The sequence below is a fragment of the Cherax quadricarinatus genome, chromosome 20 (assembly GCF_038502225.1).
Source record: "Cherax quadricarinatus isolate ZL_2023a chromosome 20, ASM3850222v1, whole genome shotgun sequence".
NCBI classification, from domain to species: Eukaryota; Metazoa; Arthropoda; class Malacostraca; order Decapoda; family Parastacidae; genus Cherax; species Cherax quadricarinatus.
Window position 1 is genome coordinate 33640877 of NC_091311.1, and position 25580 is coordinate 33666456.

The 25580-nt window shown below is 40.7% G+C and overlaps 1 protein-coding gene across 3 annotated transcripts in view; it reads right to left on the reverse strand.

Moving 5' to 3' along the window:
- Nucleotides 1-25580, reverse strand: part of LOC128700474 (protein abrupt) — a 411962-nt gene that overhangs the window by 69827 nt on the left and 316555 nt on the right. Inside the window, exon 7 of one of the 3 annotated variants that reach the window (XR_011392222.1) lies at nucleotides 10382-10593. The exons of the other annotated variants lie outside the window; for them this stretch is intronic. The gene's annotated coding sequence lies outside the window, so the exon portion shown is untranslated. The remainder of the gene's footprint in view (nucleotides 1-10381; nucleotides 10594-25580) is intronic. 3 annotated transcript variants of the gene reach the window in all.

Sequence of the window (25580 nt, forward strand, 5' to 3'; positions counted from 1 at the left end):
AATTGCTCCTACAAAATATTTCATAATATTCCATTCATTTTAGTGCTTGCAACTACACTAAATAAGCTACCATGGCTCCAAAGAAAGCTCCTAGTGCCAAGCCTGTCGTAAAGAAGGTGAGAAATACAATTGAATTTAAGAAAAACATCATTGAACAATATGAAAGTGGCTTAAGTGTGGCCGAACTGGCAAGGATGTATAACAAACCCTACACAACCATATGTTCCATCGTGGCCAAGAAAAAGGAAATCAAGGATGCTGTTGTTGCAAAGGGGGTAAATATGCTGACCAGTACTCGAAGAGGTTGAGAAGTTATTATTGGTGTGGATAAACGAGAAACAATTTGCAGGAGATAGTATTATGACATCGATTATTTGTGAAAAGGCTAGGCAGTTGCACGACGATCTGGTAAAGAAATTGCCTGCAACTAGTGGTGATGTGAGTGAATTTAAGACCAGCAAAGGTTGGTTTGAGAGATTTAACCCTTTGACTGTTTCCGACGTATAAATACGTCTTACGAGCCAATGTTTCTGACGTATTTATACGCATAAATTCTAGCAGCTTCAAATCAAGCAGGAGAAAGCTGGTAGGCCCACATGTGAGAGAATGGGTCTCCATGGTCAGTGTGCACCATATAAAAAAAATCGGGGAGCCAGTGGTGCATTGTGGGAATGCCATTTCAGTTGTCATTTTTCAGCATGTCTAGCGGTAAGAAATATGTGATTCCCCAGCAAATCTGGGACTCTTCTCTTCCCAAGTGATGCTCTAACACAGATGGAAGTGTCAGTGAAGATCAATTTCATGATTTGGAGGAGTTTGAGACCAAAAGCAATGGAGGAGGAGGAGGGGGAGGAGGGGAGGAAGAGGAGGAGGAGGAGGAGGAGGAGGAGGGAAGGAAGAGGAGGAGGAGGAGGAGGAGGAGGAGGAGGAGGAGGAGGAGGAGGAGGAGAAGAGGAGGAGGAGGAGGAGGAGGAGGAAGAAGAAGATGTAATAATATTGTTCCCTTGAAGCAAGAAAAAAAAAGTCCACCCCATGACAGTGACAAGATAAGGGGAGATAACATCTGATAAGAGCTGACTTTGATGAGGGTAAAGGAGGGTAATATTACATGACCATTGCCCTCCCTTTGTTTTTGCTGGTACACAAACATTTCTGTCTGTCTATTTGTCTGTCTGTCAAGCTCCCTGTTTGTCCATCTAGCTCTCTGTCTCAGAGAGAGCCACAAGACTGTGTCATCACCTTTACTCACATCTTCAAGCAGAGTATAGCACTTTGTCTGGATTTCTTGGGTTATCCTAGGTAATTTACACTATGTATACTTGTATTTATGTGTACCTGTGAGACAGAGATAGGCAGACAGATAGAAAGAGAGACAGATTGAAAGATATAAAATGAGGGAGAAAGATAATTAGATAGAATGGAGGAGGGGAAGCAGCATCCGACCCCATTGTTTTGACAGGCGGTAGGGTAGTGACTAATGACACAATATGTCACTTTGACAGCTGCCGACTCCTGACTCAAAACAATTATAAGCCACACACTCGCACACAAGGAGGAGGAGGAGGAGGAAGAAGAAGAAGAGGAGGAAGAAGAAGAAGAGGAGGAAGAAGAAGAGGAGGAGGAAGAAGAAGAAGAGGAGGAAGAGGAGGAGGAAGAGGAGGAGGAAGAGGAGGAGGAAGAGGAGGAGGAAGAGGAGGAGGAAGAGGAGGAGGAAGAGGAGGAGGAAGAGGAGGAGGAAGAGGAGGAAGAGGAGGAGGAAGAGGAGGAGGAAGAGGAGGAGGAAGAGGAGGAGGAAGAGGAGGAGGAAGAGGAAGAGGAGGAAGAGGAAGAGGAAGAGGAAGAGGAAGAAGAAGAAGAATTGTTTGTTTGTTTTTGTAAACAAGTTTTGTAAACAATATATTGATAATTATGTTTGTGTGCTTGTTGTGTTGTATACAACGAGTGTATATATATACATTGCACCTTACTTTGGTCTCATAGGCCACATAAGTTATGTGAAAAAATAAAATAGTGAAAAAAAACAAAAAACCTTCAATTACAAGTAAACTAAAGTTTACCGGGTGAGCGGCAGTCGCCGCTGTTGCCATACGCGGCTCATTTTCTGCAAACTTCATGGCTCTATATCTCGGTAAGTACCGATGGCAAAAATTTTTTTTTTGGACTAAAACACTCAGAAAAATAATCTTAACATTTTCATAAGAAAAAATAATTTTTTTTTTTTTTGAATATTTGGCGACATAGAATGACAGTTTCAGAGAGGGACCTGAAACAGTCAAAGGGTTAAGAACCGTAATGGCATACACAGTGTGGTAAGGCATGATGAGGCTGCCAGTTCGGACCACAAAGCAGCTGAAAAATATGTGCATGAATTCAAGGAGTACATAGAGGCTGAAGGACAGAAACCTGAACAAGTGTTCAATTGTGACGAAACAGGCCTCTTTTGGAAGAAAATGCGAAAGAGGACCTACATTACACAGGAGGAAAAGACACTGCCAGGACACAAGCCTATGAAAGACAGGCTGACGCTCATGTTCTGTGCTAATGCTAGTGGGGATTTCAAAGTGAAGCCGTTACTAGTGTACCATTCTGAAAATCCCAGAGTGTTCAGGAAAAACAATGTTATGAAGAGTAAATTGTGTGTTTTGGAAATCTAATAGTAAGGCATGGGTCACGAGGGAAATTTTCGTCGAGTGGTTCAATGAAGTGTTTGGCCCTAGTGTGAAGAATTACCTCCTGGAAAAGAAATTGGATCTCAAGTGCCTCCTAGTAATAGACAATGCACCTGCTCATCCTCCAAACTTAGATGACCTAATTTTCGAGGAGTTTGGGTTCATCACAATAAAGTTCTTGCCCCTGAATACCACTCCTCTCCTCTAGCCCATGGACCAGCAGGTCATTGCAAACTTTAAAAAACTCTACACCAAAGCAATGTTTCAAAGGTGCTTGAATGTGACCTCAGACACTCACTTGACCCTAAGAGATTTTTGGAGAGAACACTTCAGCATCCTCCATTGCATAACCCTTATAGGTACGGCTTGGGAGGTAGCGACTACCAGGACTTTGAACTCTGCTTGGAGAAAACTGTGGCCAGATTGTGTTGACAAGAGGGATTTTGAAGGGTTTGGGGCTGACCCTGATGAGCCTATGTCTGGGGAGTTCCATGGGGTTGGATGTGAGTTTGGAGGATGTGGAAGAGTTGGTGAAAGACCAAAACGAAGAGCTCACCACTGAGGAGCTGCAAGAGCTTCAGCAGGAAGAGCAACAGATCGCAGCTCAGAATCTTGCTGCAGAGGAGCAGGAAGAGAGATGGAAGAAGGTGACTTCTTCAGAAATTAAGGAGATTTTTGAAATGTGGGGTAAGATGGAAAGATTTATGGAGAAACATCACCCTGACAAGGCTGTTGCAAGCCATGTTAGCAACATGTACAGTGACAAAGTCTTGGCCCATTTTAGGGAAGTGTTAAAGAGATGCCAGAAACAGAGCTCTCTAGACAGTTATTTTACAAGACAGGGCTCCAGTCACTCTCAAGCTGGTCCTAGTGGCATTAAGAAACAGAGAAGTAACCCCAGAAAAGCAATTGGTACCTGAGGTTTTGATGGAAGGGGATTCCCCTTCCAAACTGTAAAGAATCCAATCTCTCTCTTCCTCCAGTCTTCCATACACTAAGAAGAATCGCCAATAAAGGTAAGTGTTATACTGTTAATGTTTCATTCATCATGTCCCATTGTATTGTTTATGTACTACATCTATATTTCATGTAAAAAATCTTTTCGTTTTAATACTTCTGGGTGTCAGGAACGGATTAACTGTATTTAAATTATTTCTTATGGGGAAATTTGATTCGAAAATCGTAAATTTCGATAATAGTCGCACCTCCAGGAACAGATTAAATATGATATATATATATATATATATATATATATATATATATATATATATATATATATATATATATATATATATATATATATATATATATATATATATATATATGTACATATATATTCTAGGTAGTAGGTTGGTAGACAGCAACCACCCAGGGAGGTACTACCGTCCTGCCAAGTGAGTGTAAAACGTAAGCCTGTAATTGTTTTACACGATGGTAGGATTGCTGGTGTTTTTTCTGTCTCATAAACATGCAAGGTTTCAGGTACGTCTTGCTACTTCTGCTTACACTTAGGTCACACTACACATACATGTACAAGCATATGTATACACACCCCTCTGGGTTTTCTTCTATTTTCTTACTAGCTCTTGTTCTTGTTTATTTCCTCTTATCTCCATGGGGAAGTGGAACAGAATTCTTCCTCCGTAAGCTATGCGTGTTGTAAGAGGCGACTAAAATGCCAGGAGCAAGGGGCTAGTAACCCCTTCTCCTGTATATATTACTAAATGTGAAAGGAGAAACTTTTGTTTTTCCTTTTGGGCCACCCCGCCTCGGTGGGATACGGCTGGTGTGTTGAAAGAAAGAAGATATATATATATATATATATATATATATATATATATATATATATATATATATATATATATATATATATATATATGATGAGGGAAAAAAGGTGAGTGGTGCGTTGAGGTATATGTGGAGTCAAAAAACGTTATCTATGGAGGCAAAGAAGGGAATGTATGAAAGTATAGTAGTACCAACACTCTTATATGGGTGTGAAGCTTGGGTGGTAAATGCAGCAGCGAGGAGACGGTTGGAGGCAGTGGAGATGTCCTGTTTAAGGGCAATGTGTGGTGTAAATATTATGCAGAAAATTCGGAGTGTGGAAATTAGGAGAAGGTGTGGAGTTAATAAAAGTATTAGTCAGAGGGCAGAAGAGGGGTTGTTGAGGTGGTTTGGTCATTTAGAGAGAATGGATCACAGTAGAATGACATGGAAAGCATATAAATCTATAGGGGAAGGAAGGCGGGGTAGGGGTCGTCCTCGAAAGGGTTGGAGAGAGGGGGTAAAGGAGGTTTTGTGGGTAAGGGGCTTGGACTTCCAGCAAGCGTGCGTGAGCGTGTTAGATAGGAGTGAATGGAGACGAATGGTACTTGGGACCTGACGATCTGTTGGAGTGTGAGCAGGGTAATATTTAGTGAAGGGATTCAGGGGAAACCGGTTATTTTCATATAGTCGGACTTGAGTCCTGGAAATGGGAAGTACAATTCCTGCACTTTAAAGGAGGGGTTTGGGATATTGGCAGTTTGGAGGGATATGTTGTGTATCTTTATATGTTTATGCTTCTAGACTGTTGTATTCTGAGCACCTCTGCAAAAACAGTGTTAATGTGCGAGTGTGGTGAAAGTGTTGAATGATGATGAAAGTATTTTCTTTTTGGGGATTTTCTTTCTTTTTTGGGTCACCCTGCCTCGGTGGGAGACGGCCGACTTGTTGAAAAAAAAAAAAAAAAAAAAAAAAATATATATATATATATATATATATATATATATATATGTACATATATATTCTAGGTAGTAGGTTGGTAGACAGCAACCACCCAGGGAGGTACTACTGTCCTGCCAAGTGAGTGTAAAAGAAAAGCCTGTAATCGTTTTACATGATGGTAGGATTGCTGGTGTCCTTTTTTCTGTCTCATGAACATGCAAGATTTCAGGTATGTCTTGCTACTTCTACTTACACTTAGATCACACTACACATACATGTACAAGCATATATATACATACCCCTCTGGGTTCTCTTCTATTTTCTTTCTAGTTCTTATTCTTGTTTATTTCCTCTTATCTCCATGGGGAAGTGGAACAGAATTCTTCCTCCGTAAGCCATGCGTGTTGTAAGAGGCGACTAAAATGCCGGGAGCAAAGGGCTAGTAACCCCTTCTCCTGTATATATTACTAAATGTAAAACAAGAAACTTTCGTTTTTCCTTTTGGGCCACCCCGCCTTGGTGGGATAAGGCCGGTGTGTTGAAAGAAAGAAGAATATATATATTCTAGGTAGTAGGTTGGTAGACAGCAACCGCCCAGGAAGGTACTACCGTCCTGCCAAGTGAGTGTAAAACAAAAGCTTGTAATTGTTTTACATGATGGTAGGATTGCTGGTGTCCTTTTTTCTGTCTCATAAACATGCAAGATTTCAGGTATGTCTTGCTGCTTCTACTTACACTTAGGTCACACTACACGCACATGTACAAGAATATACAGTATATATACACACCCCTCTGGGTTTTCTTCTATTTTCTTTCTAGTTCTTTGTTCTTGTTTATTTCCTCTTATCTCCATGGGGAAATGGAACAGAATTCTTCCTCCGTAAGCCATGCGTGTTGTAAGAGGCGACTAAAATGCTGGGAGCAAGGGTCTAGTAACCCCTTCTCCCGTATAAATTACTAAATTTAAAAAGAGAAACTTTTGTTTTTCTTTTTGGGCCACCCTGCCTTGGTGGGATATGGCCAGTTTGTTGAAAAAAAAAATATATAAGTAGGGCCTCACTTATATGGCAGGTAAGGTTCCAGGCTACTGCTGGAAAGAAGACATCGCCGGAAAGCTGAAGGGCATTTTTTCCACTTACAAATGCATATAAGTGCCAGATAACAAGTTTACACTAACATATATTAAGTTAGCAATAGAACTAGGCATTAAAACAATAAAAAAGTAAAATACACATACAGTACACTCATTATTTACCTCAAAATATTCGTAGTTTAATGTATGGCATAAGGTGAGTAGTATTTACTCTAAGAGGTTAGGTGTGGTAGCCCTCCTGGCCACCCCCACCCACATACAGTATACTACAACAATGCCATAAAGCTCCATAGATTGATAAAATGCATATACCGTACACTCATTACTTATCTTAAAATATTTGTAGTCTTAATGTAGGGTGAAAGGTGGAATGTATTTATTTGTAGAAAGTGGTGTGGTAGGTAGGGTAGTGTAGGGAAGCATCAACCGTTTCCTACAAAGGCAGGGTGGCCCGAAAAAGAAATACTTTCATCATTCACGCCATCACTGTCTTGCCAGAGGCATGCTTACCTTACAGTTACAAAACTGCAACATTAACACCCCTCCTTCAGAGTGCTGGCGCTGTACTTCCCATCTCCAGGAATCAAGTCTGGCCTGCTGGTTTCCCTGAATCCCTTCATAAATGTTACCTTGCTTACACTCCAACAGTATGTCAAGTCCTAAAAACCATTTGTCTCCATTCGCTCCTATCTAACATGCTCACACACTCTTGTTGGAAGCCAAAGCCCCTGGCACACAAAACCTCCTTTACCCCCTCTCTCCAACCATTCCTAGGCTGACCCCTACCCTGCCTTCCCTCCACTACAGATTTATACACTCTCAAATTCATTATATTTTGTTCCATCCTCTCTATATGTCCAAACCATCTCAAAAACCCTTCCTCAGCCCTCTGGATAAGTTTTGGTAATCCCACACCTCCTCCTACTCTCCAAACTACACATTCTCTTCATTATAGTAACACCACACATTACCCTCAGACATGACATCTCCACTGCCTCCAGCCTTCTCCTTGTTGCAACATTCACAACCAATGCCTCACACCCATACAAGAGCATTGGTAGAACTGTACTCTGATACATTCCCGGCTTTCCATTCCAGACTCCTCAGTGTACCACTCACATTTCTCCCCTTGTCAATTCTATGATTCACCTCATCCATCACAGACCAATCTGCTGACACGTCCACTCCCAAATATCTGAACACATTCACCTCCTCCATGCTTTCTTCCTCTAATATGACATCTCATCTTCCATTACCTAATTTTTTTGTTATCCTCATCACCTTACTCTTTCACTTCTAATTTCCTTCTTTTACATGCCCTACCAAACTCACCCACCAACCTCTGCAACTTCACTTCAGAATCTCCCAAAACACAGTGTCATCAGCAAAGAGCAACTGTGTCAACTCCCACTTTGTGTTAGATTTTTTATCTTTTAACCCCACACCTCTTGCCAACATCTGAGCATTCACTTCTCTTGCAACTCCATCTATAAATATATTGAACAACCATGGTGACATCACACATCCTTGTCTAAGGCCTACTTTTACTTGGAAATAATCTCCCACTTGCCTACATACTTTAACCTGAGCCTCATTATCCATGTAAAAACTTTTCACAGCTTCCAATAACCTACCTCCTATTCCATACATTTACAATATCTGCCACATTGCCCCCCTCCCCATCCACCCCATCATATGCCTTTTCCAAATCCATAAATGTCACAAATACCTCTTTACCCTTATCTAAATACTGTTCACCTATATGTTTCACAGAAAACACTTGGTCTACACACCCCCTACATACATACATACACACAAACACACACACACACACACACACACACACACACACACACACACACACACACACACACACACACACACACACACAGTACAATCAAAGCATCTGAATACTGAATATACTGTATAAACACTAAAGATTGTAAAAGTGAAGTTCATATTTTAACATATACCAGGTGTATCAGATCTCTGGACTCTTTCACTGTAGCATAGTAAGGAAGAGTGTGTATACAGCCATTCCTGTGACATGTGATATATTTCATGAGGTTCTGGTGCAACACAAATTTATTCCACAACGTCAGTCAACCTGCATTTCTGTAGCAAATGTTTAGTAATACTTCAACTGACCTTATGAAACAAAATCCTAGTGCATAAGGCCCTCGTAAAATACTATGTGACTGTGACACAGGAGTGCCTGCACTCTCCTACCTACTATAAAACACATGAGAGAGAGAGAGAGAGAGAGAGAGAGAGAGAGAGAGAGAGAGAGAGAGAGAGAGAGAGAGAGAGAGAGAGAGAGAGAGAGAGAGAGAGAGAGAGAGAGAGAGAAAGAGAGAGAGAGAGAAAGAGAGAGAAAGAGAGAGAAAGAGAGAGAAAGAGAGAGAAAGAGAGAGAAAGAGAGAGAAAGAGAGAGAGAGAGAGAGAGAGAGAGAGAGAGAGAGAGAGAGAGAGAGAGAGAGAGAGAGAGAGAGAGAGAGAGAGAGAGAGAGAGTGTGTACTCACCTATTTGTGGTTGCAGGGGTCGAGTCCTAGCTCCTGGCCCCGCCTCTTCACCGGTTGCTGTTGCGGTGAGTGTGTGAGTGTGTGAGTGAGTGTGTGAGTGAGTGTGTGAGTGAGTGTGTGAGTGTGTGAGTGTGTGAGTGAGTGAGTGTGTGAGTGAGTGAGTGTGTGAGTGAGTGTGTGAGAGTGTGTGAGTGTGTGTGTGTGTGTGTGTGTGTGTGTGTGTGTGTGTGTGTGTGTGTGTGTGTGTGTGTGATGTGGGTTGCCTTACTGTACAAGGCCAATACTGTCAAAGTACCACACTTGGATCCACTTCGAGGACAGTGTGAAGCAAGCTTCTATACCACAAGACGGGCAGAAAGCAGCAACTTCACTCTGGCTGTACCCTTCTCCAGAACATCACTTCATCTGAGATCATTTATCCCCAGGATGACTCGAGTATGGAACACATTCGTATAGCATTATGATGTCAACGAGATAAAGTCAGTTGATCAAATGAAAATGCTAGCCCACAGATGGCTCCAACTTCATCCTGTTCCCTACTTGTATGTCTCATAACAATAAAAATGGTTTCAAATGAGCTGATGTAGGTAACAGCTCTTAGCTTGTCAATACAGTTAGGAATCCTTAACCTGTAAACAGTTTGTCAATAAAGCTAGGGATCCTTAACCTTGTCAAACCCTGTGAAAAAAAAGAGACAGAAAGAGAGAGAGAGATAGAAAAAGAGAGAGAGAGAGAAAAGGAAAGAAACATGATACAATTTGAAGGAAAAAGTCTTGAGACACAAGGCATGAGCTCAGATAATGCTTTAGCTTTTGCAACTGATAATCTTGGCACAAAATCTTTGCAAGTATTTTAGCCTTGTGTGCATGTGCATATAATCCCTTACTTGTGTTATTAATAGATGCTATCCAGTTCTTGAGCCCTGTGCATTAACCATTAATGGCATGGTGTAATGCCTCCTCAGCTCCATGGGTGTTGTCACAGGAAGCGCTTGTACTTACCTGTTTGTAGTTACAGAAGAGCTATATTTGATGTGTTCCCCTCCTTTTTAATAATATTAGCATACATATTTTTTAAATTCTGTAATTCCTTATTTGTATTTTCATGTACTACTAGTAAATACAAAAATAAGTAATAGTATACCAGAAATAAAAAAATATGTATGATAAATTCTATTAAAAATCATGCACAGGAAAAACTGTATATTTCCTCAAGCAACGCTGTAGATTTGTAATCCCACGAACGTGACGTGAAGAGCACTCTCCAGCTTGTGATTCCTTGCCAATTTTGTGCTTTAGGTATAATGAGAAATAATCTCTATCTTGATTGAAGGCTCATACTGGCTGCTTGTCTCTGAATTGTTTCTAGCACTGTACTAGCTTCTCACCTGACTACGCCTTGATAGGAGAGGAGATGGTGGTTATATGGGCTCGTACGTGTTGGCATTGTAGGGCCGCATTTTGCATCGCTTGACGTGATTTCGGAGATTGAAAGCCATCGATATGCGAACTCCGCAATATTGGCAATTAACAGGTTGTCGGGAGGGCCACCTTTTAGTGTCTTTCGGACTGCTGCCTGTCGACAAATTTAGTGCCATATCTGAAACAAGGCAAACAAGAGTCAATCAAGAGGGAATAGAAGAAAGCTGAGAACTACTGCAGTTCTTTGTGAGCTGAGATGCATATACACCAAGGAATGAGATAGAGACAGAGCATAAAGCATGAAAAGAACAAAGGGACCAAAGTTGAAGACACTGTAGCTTTAGCTCATCTTTATTTATGACACTTTCAATTGTTATGAGTCATTGTTCCATTTTCACTGGGAATGGGAAAATGAGTCATAACTGACATGTATTTGTCAGACTAACAGCAGCCGATCTGATCACTCATGCCGGGCAGCCTACGACAGGATGCTAAATTCGCTTGTACATCCTCATGTTTTCTGTATATTACCAATAAGAGTTAATATAACACGTGAGCCCATATAATCACTGCCTGGAATATTCAATGTGCATAACAGTGGATCTTAAAATATGTTGTCATTCCAGCTAAATAGTACAGTGCTGTAGCATGAAATGTATATCACAGCAAAACTTTTACCTTCAAGATTCCTATTTTAACATACATAATCACAACAACATTTAGTTCTTTTAGCAAATACAATCACACACTTTTTAGACCTAGCATATGTAGTGTCTATAAGCAGAGCTGAAAAACTAAAGAAAGTGCCACTGATATTACAAGCACTGATTCAAAGCTATGTTATAATCACAACAATTATGAGTTTGTCACAAAAATTGATACTTATATATTTAAGGAATACCAATCACCTGAGAAATAAACTGCATTAATAATTCATATTCAAATGATATATGCCATACCACTGAATTTTAGTATTCTAAGTAAACACACCCAAATACTGAATGAACAAAAAGAATTACTTAGATCGCATAATAATGTATGGTAACGGTGAGTGGGGATCTACAACAACAACATCACCCTAATTAAGACCTGTTGTTACTCAACAAAATCTTCTGTCAGAATGATCACTCAATTAGGTTCCAGACAACACCCATCCTATTCAAAAGCTTAAATCTGCTTAATGTACAAAATATCCACACTTACTACTGCATATGCTATGAGTACAAACACTGAGGCAGTGCATAAACTCTTCTTGCAGAGTTACAACAGAACTCACAGACACAACACAAGGAACAAGTACCTCCTTGACATACCATATGTTCAACTTGTCGAGAAACTCCTTGCACATAAAAGGCCCCAAAATATGGAACTTGTTACCTGAAGAAGCAAAAAAAGTTTCTTCATCTGTCAATTGCTTCAAAATTCTTGTTAAAAACTGTTTCCTTAACCCTTCAACTGTCCAAACGTAGATCTATGTTCACTCGCGTGGCGCTCCGAATATTTTGAAAAACAAAAAAAAATAATTTTTTTCTTTTAAAATGAAGAGCACATTTTTCTACATGTTATAGGATTAAAAAAAAATTTTTAGGGTCAGTACTTACCGAGATATAAGACCGTGAAGTTGGCTCTGGATGCTCATCTGTCGGCAACATTGACTCCTGCCGCTTGCAGAAGTGTTGCCAATACAGTGGACCCCCGACTAACGATATTATTTCAGTCCAGAAGTCTGTTTGGGTGCTGTTATAGAGTGAATTTGTTCCCATAAGGAATATTGTGAATTAGATTAGTCCGTCTGAGACCCCCAAAAATACACCTACAAAAGCACTTACAAAAATACACTTACATAATTGGTCGATCTGGGAGCTCATAGTTAGTCGGGGGTCCACTGTATACCTTTTTTTCTCGTTTTTATTTTAATTTATATATTTTTTATTTTTTGAAAATTACAATTTATAATAGTTCTTGTAATTTCATAGCCAATCTTTGTTCTGACACTAATATTAGGTACTGAAATAGTGCTCAGATAGTCAGAAACACATTGACAGGTGAACATTTACACCTGCTTGGGTTACTTACTATTGTCTAGAAATATATACAAAGTATTTATAGGTCCCAGCAATGTTTTAGAAACCCTGGCATATACCTTGAAGCATGTTGTTATGAAAAGCATTCCTATACTGTTGACAGCCTAGTGACACTGGATAAATGCCCACTGCTCCAGTTAACCCTCGCTGTGTTTATCACTGTTACACACAAAGATGTCTTGTCTCTCTGTCTATTTATCTATCTGTCTATCTGTCTGTCTATCTGCCTGTCTATCTGTCTGCCTGTCTGTCTATCTGTCTGTCTCTATCTGTCTGTCTCTGCTTATCTGCCTTTCTGTCTGCCTGGAATATATGTATATCACACTCCTTGAAGAATCGTGTTATGGCATCTGTTATCAGCTTGGTGACATTTGATAAATGAGTGCTCGGGGAACCCTGGCTTTACAGTGGGCCCTCGCCTAACACTATTAATCAGTTCCTGAGAGCTCAACGTTAGGCGAAATTATCGTTAGACGAATTAATTTTCCCCATAAGAAATAATGGAAATCAAATTAATCCGTTCCTGACACCCCAAAGTATGAACAAAAAAAATTTTTACCATATGAAATATTAATTTTAATACACACAAACTGAAGACATGCACAGTTACATGACACTTACCTTTATTGAAGATCTGGTGATGATTGATGGGATGGGAGGAGGGGAGAGTGTTGATGGTGTTAGTGTTTAGAAGGGGAATCCCCTTCCATTAGGACTTGAGGTGGCAAGTCCTTTTCTGGGGTTACTTCCCTTCTTCTTTTAATGCCACTAGGACCAGCTTCAGAATCACTGGACCTCTGTCGCACAACATATCTGTCCATAGAGGCCTGTACCTCCCGTTCCTTTATGACATTCTTAAAGTGTTTCACAACATTGTCAGTGTACAGGTTGCCAACACGGCTTGCAATAGCTGTGTGAGGGTGATTTTCATCAAAAAAGATTTGCACTTTAAGCCACACTGCACACATTTCCTTAATCTTTGAAGTAGGCAACTTCCTCAATTTCTCTATCACCTCCTCCATAGCAGTTTCCTCAGGTGTGGCCTCTTGCTGTTGAAGATGATCTAGCAGCTCATCAGTGGTTAGTTCTTCATTATCCTCCTCCACCAACTCTTCCACATCCTCCCCACTAACCTCCAACCCCAAGGACTTCCCCAATACCACAATGGATTGCTCAACTGGCATAGGATTCCCAGGGTTAGCCTCAAACCCTTCAAAATCCCTTTTGTCTACAAATTCTGGCCACAGTTTCTTCCAAGCAGAGTTCAAGATCCTCTTAGTCACTTCCTCCCAAGCCTTACCTATAATGTTTACACAACTGAGGATGCTAAAGTGATCTCTCCAAAACTCTCTTAGAGTCAATTGAGTTTCTGAGGTCACTACAAAGCACCTTTCAAACATAGCTTTTGTGTACAGTTTTTTGAAGTTGGAAATGACCTGCTGGTCCATGGGCTGCAGGAGAGGAGTGGTATTAGGAAGCAAAAACTTAACCTTAATGAAGCTCATTTCCGCAGAAAGTCGCTCTGCCACGTCTGTAGGATGACCAGGAGCATTGTCTAATACCAGGAGGCACTTAAGGTCTAATTTCTTTTCAATTAGGTAATTTTTCACAGTGGGGGCAAATGCATGGTGTAACCAGTCATAGAAAAAGTCCCTAGTGACCCATGCCTTATTGTTTGCCCTCCACAGCACACACAAATTAGCCTTGAGGACATTGTTTTTCCTGAACACTCTGGGAGTTTCAGAGTGATACACCAATAAAGGCTTCACTTTGCAATCACCACTAGCATTGGCACACATCAACAGAGTAAGCCTGTCTTTCATAGGCTTATGTCCTGGGAGTGCCTTTTCCTCCTGAGTAATGTACGTCCTGTTTGGCATTTTCTTCCAAAGCAGGCCTGTTTCATCACAATTAAACACTTGTTCAGGTTTCAGTCCTTCACTGTCTATGCACTCCTTGAATTCCTGCACATATTTTTCAGCCGCTTTGTGGTCCGAACTGGCAGCCTCACCATGCCTTATCACACTATGTATGCCACTACGATTCTTAAATCTCTCAAACCAACCTTTGCTGGCCTTAAATTCACTCACATCATCACTAGTTGCAGGCATTTTTCTAATTAAATCGTCATGCAACTTCTTAGCCTTTTCACATATGATCGCTTGAGAGATGCTATCTCCTGCTATCTGCTTTTCGTTTATCCACACCAATAACAGTCTCTCAATATCTTCTATCACTTGCGATCTCTGTTTCGAAAACAAAGTTGCACCTTTGGCAAGAACAGCTTCCTTGATTGCCATTTCCTTGGCCACAATAGTAGCGATGGTTGATTGGGGTTTTGTGTATAACCTGGCCAGCTCGGAGACACGCACTCCACTTTCATACTTAGCAATGATCTCTTTCTTCATATCCATAGTAATTCTCACTCTTTTTGCTGTATGGTTGGCACTAGAAGCTTTCTTGGGGCCCATGGTGACTTATTTTGCAGGTGCAATCACTAAAAAGGCTGTGATAATATGAAATGTTCCGTTTGTATGCTTGGAAGCGACCTCGGTGGCTGGCTTGTAAACACTGGCACCCACAGAACAAGTGAGGCGGGCTCAGGCCGCATGTGGACGCGTCTTGAACGAACCGCGTTGAGTGAGTTTTTTAGCGTTAGCCGAGGCAAAATTTTTGCGTTAAAATGTATCGCTAGGCAGATTTAACGTTATGCGATACGTTCGTTAGGCGAGGGTCCACTGTATTTGTTTTCACTGATACATACAAACATGTTTCTGTCTATCTGTCTTTCTATCTTTGCCTGGAATTTTAGGTTTACATGTCACCCCCCCCTGGCTTAGACCCATGACCCACCTAGTCAGGTCACATCCATTGAAGGAAGCAGCATGACATCAGACCTAGTAGCACAAGCTAGTCAGGTCCAACTCACACCCACCCACACTCACTCATGTATTTATCTAACCTGTTTTTACTTTCCTCTTAAAATGGGAGTGTTAATGCGACATGGCATTAACATTAACATGGTGTTTGCCATGCTATTTGCTCTAGTTGGTGCTCAATTGAACTGGTGCTCCCACAAGGTACTAAGGGCTCCCAGATTTTTTTAATAGTGCACACACTGAGTGCACAGACCCATTCTTTCATGTCTAGGCGACTCAAGCCTATTGTGCCAAATCTGAAGGAATGAAAAATAAAACGTTGGTCTATGTTTGGAGCACTATGCGTGCAAACGTAGATCTACGTTTGGACAGCTTAAGGGTTAATCTGATGTAATTATTGCATTACTTGACTATCGGTATCAAATAATATATATTATTGTCACTACTATATAACAGCCATTCACTTATTAATGAACCTATAATTGTGAGTTAAGTTTCGATTGCTATCATTTCACATTAACATGTTACCTAAAACTTAGCATTCAAAAAGCAATCTAACTTTAACTATGCAGTATCTTAGTACAAAAGACATCTATAACTTTATTGCTTAACCACCAGTCATGAGTGAGGAGAGTTGGATTTGAGGGCCTGCCTAGTATGGGCTAAGAATTTTGTTGTAATGCTTCTCAAGTCTTATGTTCTCACTTTCACTAGCAGGCCCTACCCACCTACTGTGATACCATCTCACTTCTGCCTCCAGTATATAAAGGTTGCATCATCATGCCTCATCTTCTCACTGATGAGAGCTATGGAGCTAAGGAGCTGAACACTCACCAAAGCTGAGAGACACCTCACATTTATCTCTCCATTATTTCTGGTGCCTCTATTTAAATCACCTCTGTATTTTGGCTGAAGAAGCCTGCTGAATAGGTGAAATGACTTAGCAAGAAAGACACAAAGCTGTTGCACATGCGTCTTGTTTGTCTATGGACTTTTTTTAATCTTTACACAAACTGCAATCAATTCATTACAATATCAGTGTATATTTAAAAAAAATAAAAATTATTACTATTATTACATTATTATTTATAACCTGAAATTTGGTCAAAACAACGTGTTCTAGCACTTTACAAATTTTCAACCAGCCTGCGTCCTCCTGTGTGTGTTCTTCTTGATTGGAACTTCATAGTAAAGCGTCTCAGAATTTGTTTTGTATGTTCCTGAAAATCAGCACCTAATGCGATTACAGCAAACCTTCTCATAATATGCAATTTATTCTCCTCAAAATAGCATCTAATGTACCATAACATAATGTGAAGTGAAGAGCATATGAGAAAACAAGGTTACATCCTAGACACCAATAAATTTACCAGATATTTTTTTTGTATTTCACTAGATAAAATTTACTACAGTATAACTTACCTCACACTCTGTGAATTATTACTAGATGCATTTGAAAAGTGTAGGGAGGCTTAACTGGGCCAAGTTGGAGGTAGCAGAGGTTATTCATCTAAGTACAAGTCAAAATCATAAAAATAAGAATCACATTTTCTTGTCTAACTGTGCCAAAAACAAAAACAAAAAAAGAAACTATACACATTTACCAAAACACACTAAAGATGAAAGTATTTGAAAAAAAGAAAAAACATGAAATATGAAATAATACTGTAATAAAATGTAGTATATCCGACTTATCTGTACAACTTTTATTTTGAATGCTCCTTATGTTTAGTGGAGGAGAAAGTAAAGAGTTGGCTAAACCACAAGCATTGGTAGAGCTGAAGCCAGAGTCAGCAGAGGACTGGTGCACCTCTCCCTCCTCCTCTGCCCAAAATATTTTGCATAACTATTAACTTTTTTATGTAAGACACTACAGCTATAAAACAATGTAACACAAATTTTTCTTCTTGGAAAATAATTTTTTTTTTATAAAATTTAACAAGTGTGTTACATTCTGCATACAAACTTCAAGTTGGTGACAAACAATATACACCCAGGCACAGGCGTAGGCCCTGGTGGTGGACAACATCAAGTTTTTAAGAAAAAAGATTTTGATTTAATACAGTACTTAGTCTCATAATCAAGCAAAGACAAGACCAAGGCAGCACAGAAATAAAGCAGCACTCAACAATCTGATTCTCATGAGCAATGTGGCAAAATCTGTAACAAATTCACTGTGCTAAGACTGATGCAGTTAAGAGCCCTTACATGTGCATTCCATGACATCACGCAATCAAAGGAAAGACCAATAAATTTTATCGTCTGGAGGACTGGGATAAGCGAGCCATATAAAGAGTGTAAACTGAGGAGTGACAGGTCTTCATGTAATGGTAAGAGATGGTTTTGGACACCGAGAACCTAAAGCAATGTGGCACAGTTTGAAACTGTTAGCCAATGACTGTAATAAAGATGTTACCTTTGATTTGCACCAGCACAAGCAATGGCAAAATCATCTGCAAATAAAAGACCGAATTCCCTGAAGACATACAAAGATAAAACCACTGATGGCAATTAGAAAGAAGATTGTGCCGAGAACACACAGAGATTGAATAAAATCTCAGAGCTATCTTTCCCTTACCCTAGGTCCAGGTGTAAGTTCGCTGGTACTGCCAGCCCGGGTCTCCTCCAGATGGTGACCCGGCCTTGGCTCCCAGGGATGGCAATGTGTTGAGGGGCTTCGTTGGCTCCCAGAGGTGGGAGTGTCTTGAGAGCATGTCAGCTGTGAGTACAGTAGTTGACAATGCAATGGCGGCTTGATGAGGCTGTGCAGCAGCAGCAGTCAGCAAGGGCCGAGAAGGCAGCTAATACAGGGTCTTATTAGGGCCGCAACCCCGCTTTAGCCAATGGCAGAGTGCTGGGGAACTTGTTTCACAGTGATTGATCGATGAGAAGCTTGCTATTTGATTGATCCATTTTGAAGAGATCCCCTTGCCCTAATAATCCCAGCAATGCTTTTCCAAACATAATAAACTTTCTTTCTGCTGGAACATCAGGTGTCTATCAACACAAAACCAATGTGAATCTCCCATACGATAAGACACCAGTATAAAATTTTGAAGTTGACCAGATGAAGCATTCTTAAGTTATTGCACTAACAACCCACGTTTTTCTTTTGGCAAAATGTTGTACAGCAACATTGAACAATATAACATGGCTACGAGGAGCAATGTAAGCTGCCTTCATGATTCATGAAATCATAATAATACAACTGTAAACAAACCACGGTATGAGTGGGGATAGAACTCATGGCAAGTGAGTGGTATAACTCCAGGCCAGTGTGTAAGCCACTGGGCCACCTGGCTACAGTAAGATTAGTCCAACTAGGTAAGTTTATGTACCACAGGGAGGTAAGCATCAGTACTGGATGCCCGAAATGCTCAGGCATGTTGGTGGCATTCTTTGTGCTTAACAGTAGTTTATAACATGTAAATCACACACTGTATACTATGCAAAGAAATAAAAAAAAATAATTTAATTTAGTTTAATAAGGTTAAGTTAGGTAAGGTTTCTCAGGAAATAGGACAAGTGTTTCCTGATGCGGGTCTTAGTCATATGATGACCCGCCACTGGAGCTTTTGGTCATCTGACTGAGGCCTTCCATTGGCTTACTGGTCCACCTCTTTAAAAGTGAATGGTTATTATTGTTGATAAATTTAAGAAGAGAAAGAACTGCATTTTGTAATCTTGTGAAGTCAAAAATAATAACCATTTTACCTGTCAATAATTTCCTTCAATAGCTGGAGTTACTGAAAATTATCTTTTTAATACATTGTCTGATTTTATGATAAACATGGCAGTTCTTACCTTTACTTCATCAAACTTTAATCAAAGTGCCTTAGCAAGCACCACAATACTCTGCATATGTATACAGTAGGGCCCCACTTATACGACAGGTTAGGTTCCAGGTTACTGCCGTAAAGCGGAAATCGCTGTAAAGTGGAACACCCTTTTTCCCCCCCTTATAAATGCATACAAATACTAGATAACAAGTTTACACTAACATATATTAAGTTAGCAATAGAACTAGGCATCAAAAAACAATAAAATACATACATAGTGCACTCATTACTTACCTTAAAATATTTGTAGTCTTAATCTAGGGTGAGACAAGTAGTATTTATTGCAAGAAATCAAGTGTGGTATGTGTAGTAGTCAGCCGGGCTACCATACCAGGCCACCCCACCTACTCATAATATTCTATTACATTTAAGCATCACAGTGATAAAATGCATATACAGTTCACTCATTACTTACCTTAAAATATTTGTAGTCTGAATCTAGGGTGAGATGAGTAGTATTTATTGTAAGAAATCAAGTGTGGTATGTATGGTAGTCTGCCAGGCTATCATACCAGGCTATTCCACCCACACATACTATTCTATGATATTTAAGCATCCCAGAGTGATAAAATGCATATATGTACAGTTCACTCATTACTTACCTTAAAATATTTGTAGTCTTAACATAGGTTCATGGGTGAGTAAACGAGATAAAACGAATAAATGTGAGAGAGAGAGAGAGAGAGAGAGAGAGAGAGAGAGAGAGAGAGAAAGAGGGAGGGAGGGAGGGAGGGAGGGAGGGAGGGAGGGAGGGGGGAGGGAGAGGGAGAGAGAGGAGGAAAGGTTACTCTGCTGCTGATCTGTTGTTAAACCTCTCCACTAAGTGGCACCAGTCACTGGATGAATCCAAAGTCAGCTGTGTGGTAGCACTGGACATTGCTGGCACTTTCGACCGGGTGTGGCACCAGGGCCTCTTAGCAAAACTTCAAGCACTAGGAACTGCAGGCTCTACGCTATGTCTCCTCAGTGATTACCTTCATGGTAGATCTCTAAGTGTAGTTCTCAATGGAACGGAATCAGCAAGACATCCTATTGGGGCAAGTGTTCCACAAGGAAGCGTGCTGGGACCATTGTTATGGAATGTCTACTTCAACGACCTTCTTCATCTCATCCCAGAATCACATGCATATGCAGACGACTGCACACTGACATTCACTTATCCAAGAGAAGAAATGTCAGCTGCTCTAAGCTACATCAATCACCAGCTGAGAGCTATATCAGCTTGGGGAAATAGATGGCAAGTAACATTTGCACCTGAGAAAACGCAAATGATGATCGTCTCCAGGCACCATGATGGTAATGCTGGTGCAGTAGTAAGGATGAATGGGAGGGTGTTGGCACCTGGAGAAGAAGTTGATATCCTTAGGGTGAAATTTGACTCCAAACTAACCATGAAGAACCATGTTGTAAATCTTGCAAACAAGGCAGCCAGGAAGCTTACAGCACTTCGCCGTATCTCGCATCTACTTGACAGTAGGGGTTGCAAGATTCTGTACGAGGCACAAGTACGCTCGTACCTTGAGTATGCTCCACTTCCTTGGTTTGCCTGCCCCCCCCCCTCTCATCTGCGACTGCTTGACAGAGTAGAGAACAGAGCAAGACGTCTCATCTCTCGCCTGGACCCATCCTGGATAGATCTGTCATTTCAGCAGAGCCTTCAACATAGGAGGGATGTGGGTGGCCTTACTGTTATGTAAAAGGCCAATATTGTCAAAGTACCACACTTGGATCCACTTTGAGGACAGCATGAAACAAGCTTTTATGCAACAAGACGGGCAGAAAGCAGCAACTTCACTCTGGCTGTACCCTTCTCCAGAACTTCACTCCATCTGAGATCCTATATACCCAGGATGACTCGAGTAAGGAACACATTCGTACAGCATAATGATGTCATCGAGATAAAGTCAGTTGATCAAATGAAAATGCTGGCCCACAGATGGCTCCAACTTCATCCTGTTCCCTACTTGTATGTCTCATAACAATAAAAATGTTTTCAAATGAGCTGATGTAGGTAACAGCTCTTAGCTTGCCAATAAAGTTAGGAATCCTTAACCTGTAATTAGCTTGTCAATAAAGCTAGGGATCCTTAACCTTGTCAAACCCTGTGTAAAAAAAAGAGAGGGAGGGAGAGAGGGAGAGAGAGAGGGAGAGAGGGAGAGAGGGAGAGAGGGAGAGAGAGAGGGGGAGAGAGAGAGAGAGGGAGAGAGAGAGGGAGAGAGAGAGAGAGAGAGAGAGGGGGAGAGAGAGAGAGGGAGAGAGGGAGAGAGAGAGAGGGAGAGGGAGAGAGGGAGAGAGAGAGGGAGAGGGAGAGAGGGAGAGAGAGAGGGAGAGAGAGAGAGGGAGAGAGAGAGGGAGAGAGAGAGGGAGAGAGAGAGGGAGAGGGAGAGGGAGAGGGAGAGGGAGAGGGGGAGAGAATGTAAACAAGCTGGGTGGAGCGCGGTGACCGTATTAGAAAGTCAGGTGGGGGGAGCCGTATAGAGAGTTTTGGTCATAATTTGAAATGACCATATTAGCGGAATGCCGTAAAGTGAAACGCTGTAAAGTGGGGTCCTACTGTACAGTGGAATCTCGGTTTTTGTGATTAATGCGTTCCAGAAAGTCTGACGAAAACTGAATTGTATGAAAACTGAAGCAACATCGCCCAAAAGAAATAATGTAAATCCAATTAATCCATTCCAGACACCCAAAAATATTAGCAGAAAGTACATTTTACGGACAGTTTTACATACAGAAAACAATGAGAAATAAATACAAATGACTACTGAAATGGATAAATGCACATTTAACATCACTTTTACTTTTATTGAAGACTCTTGTTGGCGTATGGAAGACGATGAGGAGGGGAGAGGGATGAGGATAGGTTAAGGTTTGGACTTCAGGTATCAAGGCCCTATCTGGAGTTACTTCTTTGTCTTTTACTGGCACTAGGACCAGCTTGAGAGTAACTGTACCCCTGTTGCACAAAAATAAAATGGGACAAGGCATTGTCATTGCACATGTTGCAGACATGTCTTGCAACAGTTTTGTTAGGGTGATATTTCTCCACAAATCTTTGCATCTCACTCCACTTTGCACACATGTCCTTAACCACTAAAGGCACATTCTTCCCTCTCTCTTCCTTCTCCTCCTCTGAAGCAATTTCCTCAGGTGCAGTCTGTTGCTGTTCCAGTTGAAGGTCTTGTAGCTCTTCATTGGTTACCTCCTCCCTGTGGTTGTCCACTCAACAATAAACAAAGACAGACTGAGTCACCCGGCACTTGAGTGGTTGAGTGACACAAGTGGGCAGGCAGACGCATTTGGTACAGACCATTTTCAACTCTATGAAAACTGAGGTGATGTACAAAAACTGGGCCAAATATCAACAGAAAAAGTTGTCGAAAATTGTATCCTACGAATACTGGGGTGTATGAAAACCAAGGTTCCACTGTATGGCTTTTCCATGTAAGAAATCTTTGTATCCAATGACCTTTGTATCTTATTGGAAAATAAATTTACTATTAGTAATAGTAGCATTATTAAATTTACATTGTTGACCTGGAGTCATCCAGATGCACTATTTCCTCTCAAAACTCATATTTCTACTCTATTACAATGCTGGAAACTTACCTTGTAAATGCAGTGTTGGAGTGCTAGTAAATCAAAGGAGAGGCCCTGCAATACCATTATTCTTGGGAAAACACTAAACTCATAAGGGTTATAAAGTGCCTGCAGAATTGGAGCTAATTAGATTTGATCTGAGGAAAGGGAGGGTGGCTCCAATTCTCTAGATCAAGAGCTCTTTGTCAGATTCACCTTCGACAGGCCATACAATATAAAAAAACTCTCAACTGCTTAGGCTGTTTAGCTGTGACTGTAACAATATTGGACAATTTTATTGTCAGTAAACTTTGTTAGTTACACACACAAATAACCTGCAGTTATGAGACAAACTTATGACAACATTCCAGCCTCCGAAGAGTGGGTTACTTTTGTACTGTTCCAGTCACAGTACTGTACTTTTTCATCCTTTCTTTGTCATTTGTTTCAGAATCAATTGACAAAGTGGATTCTGTCCCACATTGTCAAAGTACATTATATTGAAGCTTGCTAAACAGAAGAGAGCTCCATGCATTTGCACCCTCAAAATTTTTGGATGAAAAGATTGGTAGAAGTTTTTATATTACCACAGAATTAAGTTATCTAAAGGTTTTTATTAAGAAGGAATTACCAGCAGCCAAGAAAACTTACTGTCTAGTTTACACATCATACAGTAAACGTATCCAAGTTTTCTATGAAATACAAGTAAGCCTAAATTACGTAGTCAGTAAATTAAATCTCAGCTTCCCTGAACAAGTTTAAGTGACCTGTTGTCAGTAGGTAGAAATTCCATCCACATAAAAGACTCAAAACATGAAACATTCTACCAATATTTTCTAAAAGTTCCCTATCTTCCAAGTGCTTCAAAAATACAGTGGACCCCGCCTTATGATCAGCTCCCAACTCGAACAATTATGTAACTGTATTTTTGTAAGTGGTTTTGTACATGTATTTTTGGGGGTCTGAAACGGACTAATCTAATTTACAATATTCCTTATGGGAACAAATTTGTTCGGTAACGGCACCCAAACAGACTTCTGGAATAAATCGATATCGTAAGTCGGGGGTCCACTGTATTATCAAAAATACCTCCTGAACTTGATGAATTTTAAAGACTGAATAGTAGGTGCCCAATGTATCCACTGTAACCTGCATATGTAGATTCCTAAATAAAAAAAAAAGGCACAATAGCGTGACTGGAATGATACACATAACCCGCACATAGAAGAGAGGAGCTTACGATGACGTTTTGGTCCGACTTGGACCATTTACAAAGTCACACTAACGAAAAGGAGAGCAGGAAGGGCATATATATAGGCGGCGGCAGCAGCAGCAGCAGCAGTAGCAGCAGCGGTAGCAGCAGCGGCGGCGGCGGCGGCGGCGGCAGTAATGGAGGTGGAAGGAAGTAGTAGTGGGGAGGTAGTAAGAGGAGGAGGAGCCAGTCAAATACTAAGAAAGAGGAGCACTGCAAGGGAGCTAGATGCCCATAGAGGGTGAGAGCAAGAACACCAAGGAGGGGGGGGAAGAATAAATAAAGAAGGAACAAACACACAGGGCAGAAGAAAGACAACCCAAAGGAGAAAAAGGAAAGAGGAAAGGGGAAGAGGGAGAAGAAAAAGGAGGAATCAGGTTAGGTTGTAGGTGTTCTGAAGTTTGGAGCATTTTACAATGTAGTGGGAAAGGCATCTCCAGAGACGAAGCCAGGACTAAGATTCATACAAGGAAAGTTGTGTATTAGGGAGGATTCAACAATGTATACTTGTATTTATGTGTACCTGTGAGACAGAGATAGACAGACAGAGAGAAAGAGAGAGACAGATTGAAAGAGATAAAATGAGGGAGAAAGATAATTAGATAGAATGGAGGGGAAGCAGCATCCGACCCCATTGTTTTGACAGGCGGTAGGGGGGAGTGAGTAATGAGACAATATGTAATTTTGACAGCTACGGACTCCTGACTCAAAACAATTATAAGCCACACACTCAAACCCAAGACAAGCTTGCTGAATGGTGATAATAGCAGTTTTATGAAAGTATCTAGTGACTATATATATGTGTATATATATTATAGAAACCAGAAGCAAGAAGGGAAGGCAGGAATGAAGGAAGGACTAGATGAAAGGAAGGAAAAAAGTAAGGAAGGACAGATGGAAGGACAGGTGGAATGCCCTCCAGGTAGCCTCCAGGTAGGAAAGGAATGAAGGAAATTAGGAAGGAAGGAATGATGACACACGACCATTTACCTAGGATAACTACATAACACAACTGCCTGCTAATACTTTGAAGAAAACTGCTCAGACGAGGTATTTTGTCTTTGTACATAAAAAAAAAACTTCCACAAAAATGCACACACACTGATTTTATGTGTGAGGAGTGTAAAACACCACTGTGTATGACACCATGTTTTATGTGTGAGGAGTGTAAAACACCATTGTGTATGACACCATGTTTTATGTGTGAGTGTAAAACACCATTGTGTATGACACCATGTTTTATGTGTGAGGAGTGTAAAACACCATAGTGTATGACACCATGTTTTATGTGTGAGGAGTGTAAAACACCATTGTGTATGACACCATGTTTTATGTGTGAGGAGTGTAAAACACCATTGTGTATGACACCATGTTTTATGTGTGAGAGTGTAAAACACCATTGAGTATGACACCATGTTTTATGTGTGAGAGTGTAAAACACCATTGTGTATGACACCATGTTTTATGTGTGAGGAGTGTAAAACACCACTGTGTATGACACCATGTTTTATGTGTGAGAGTGTAAAACACCACTG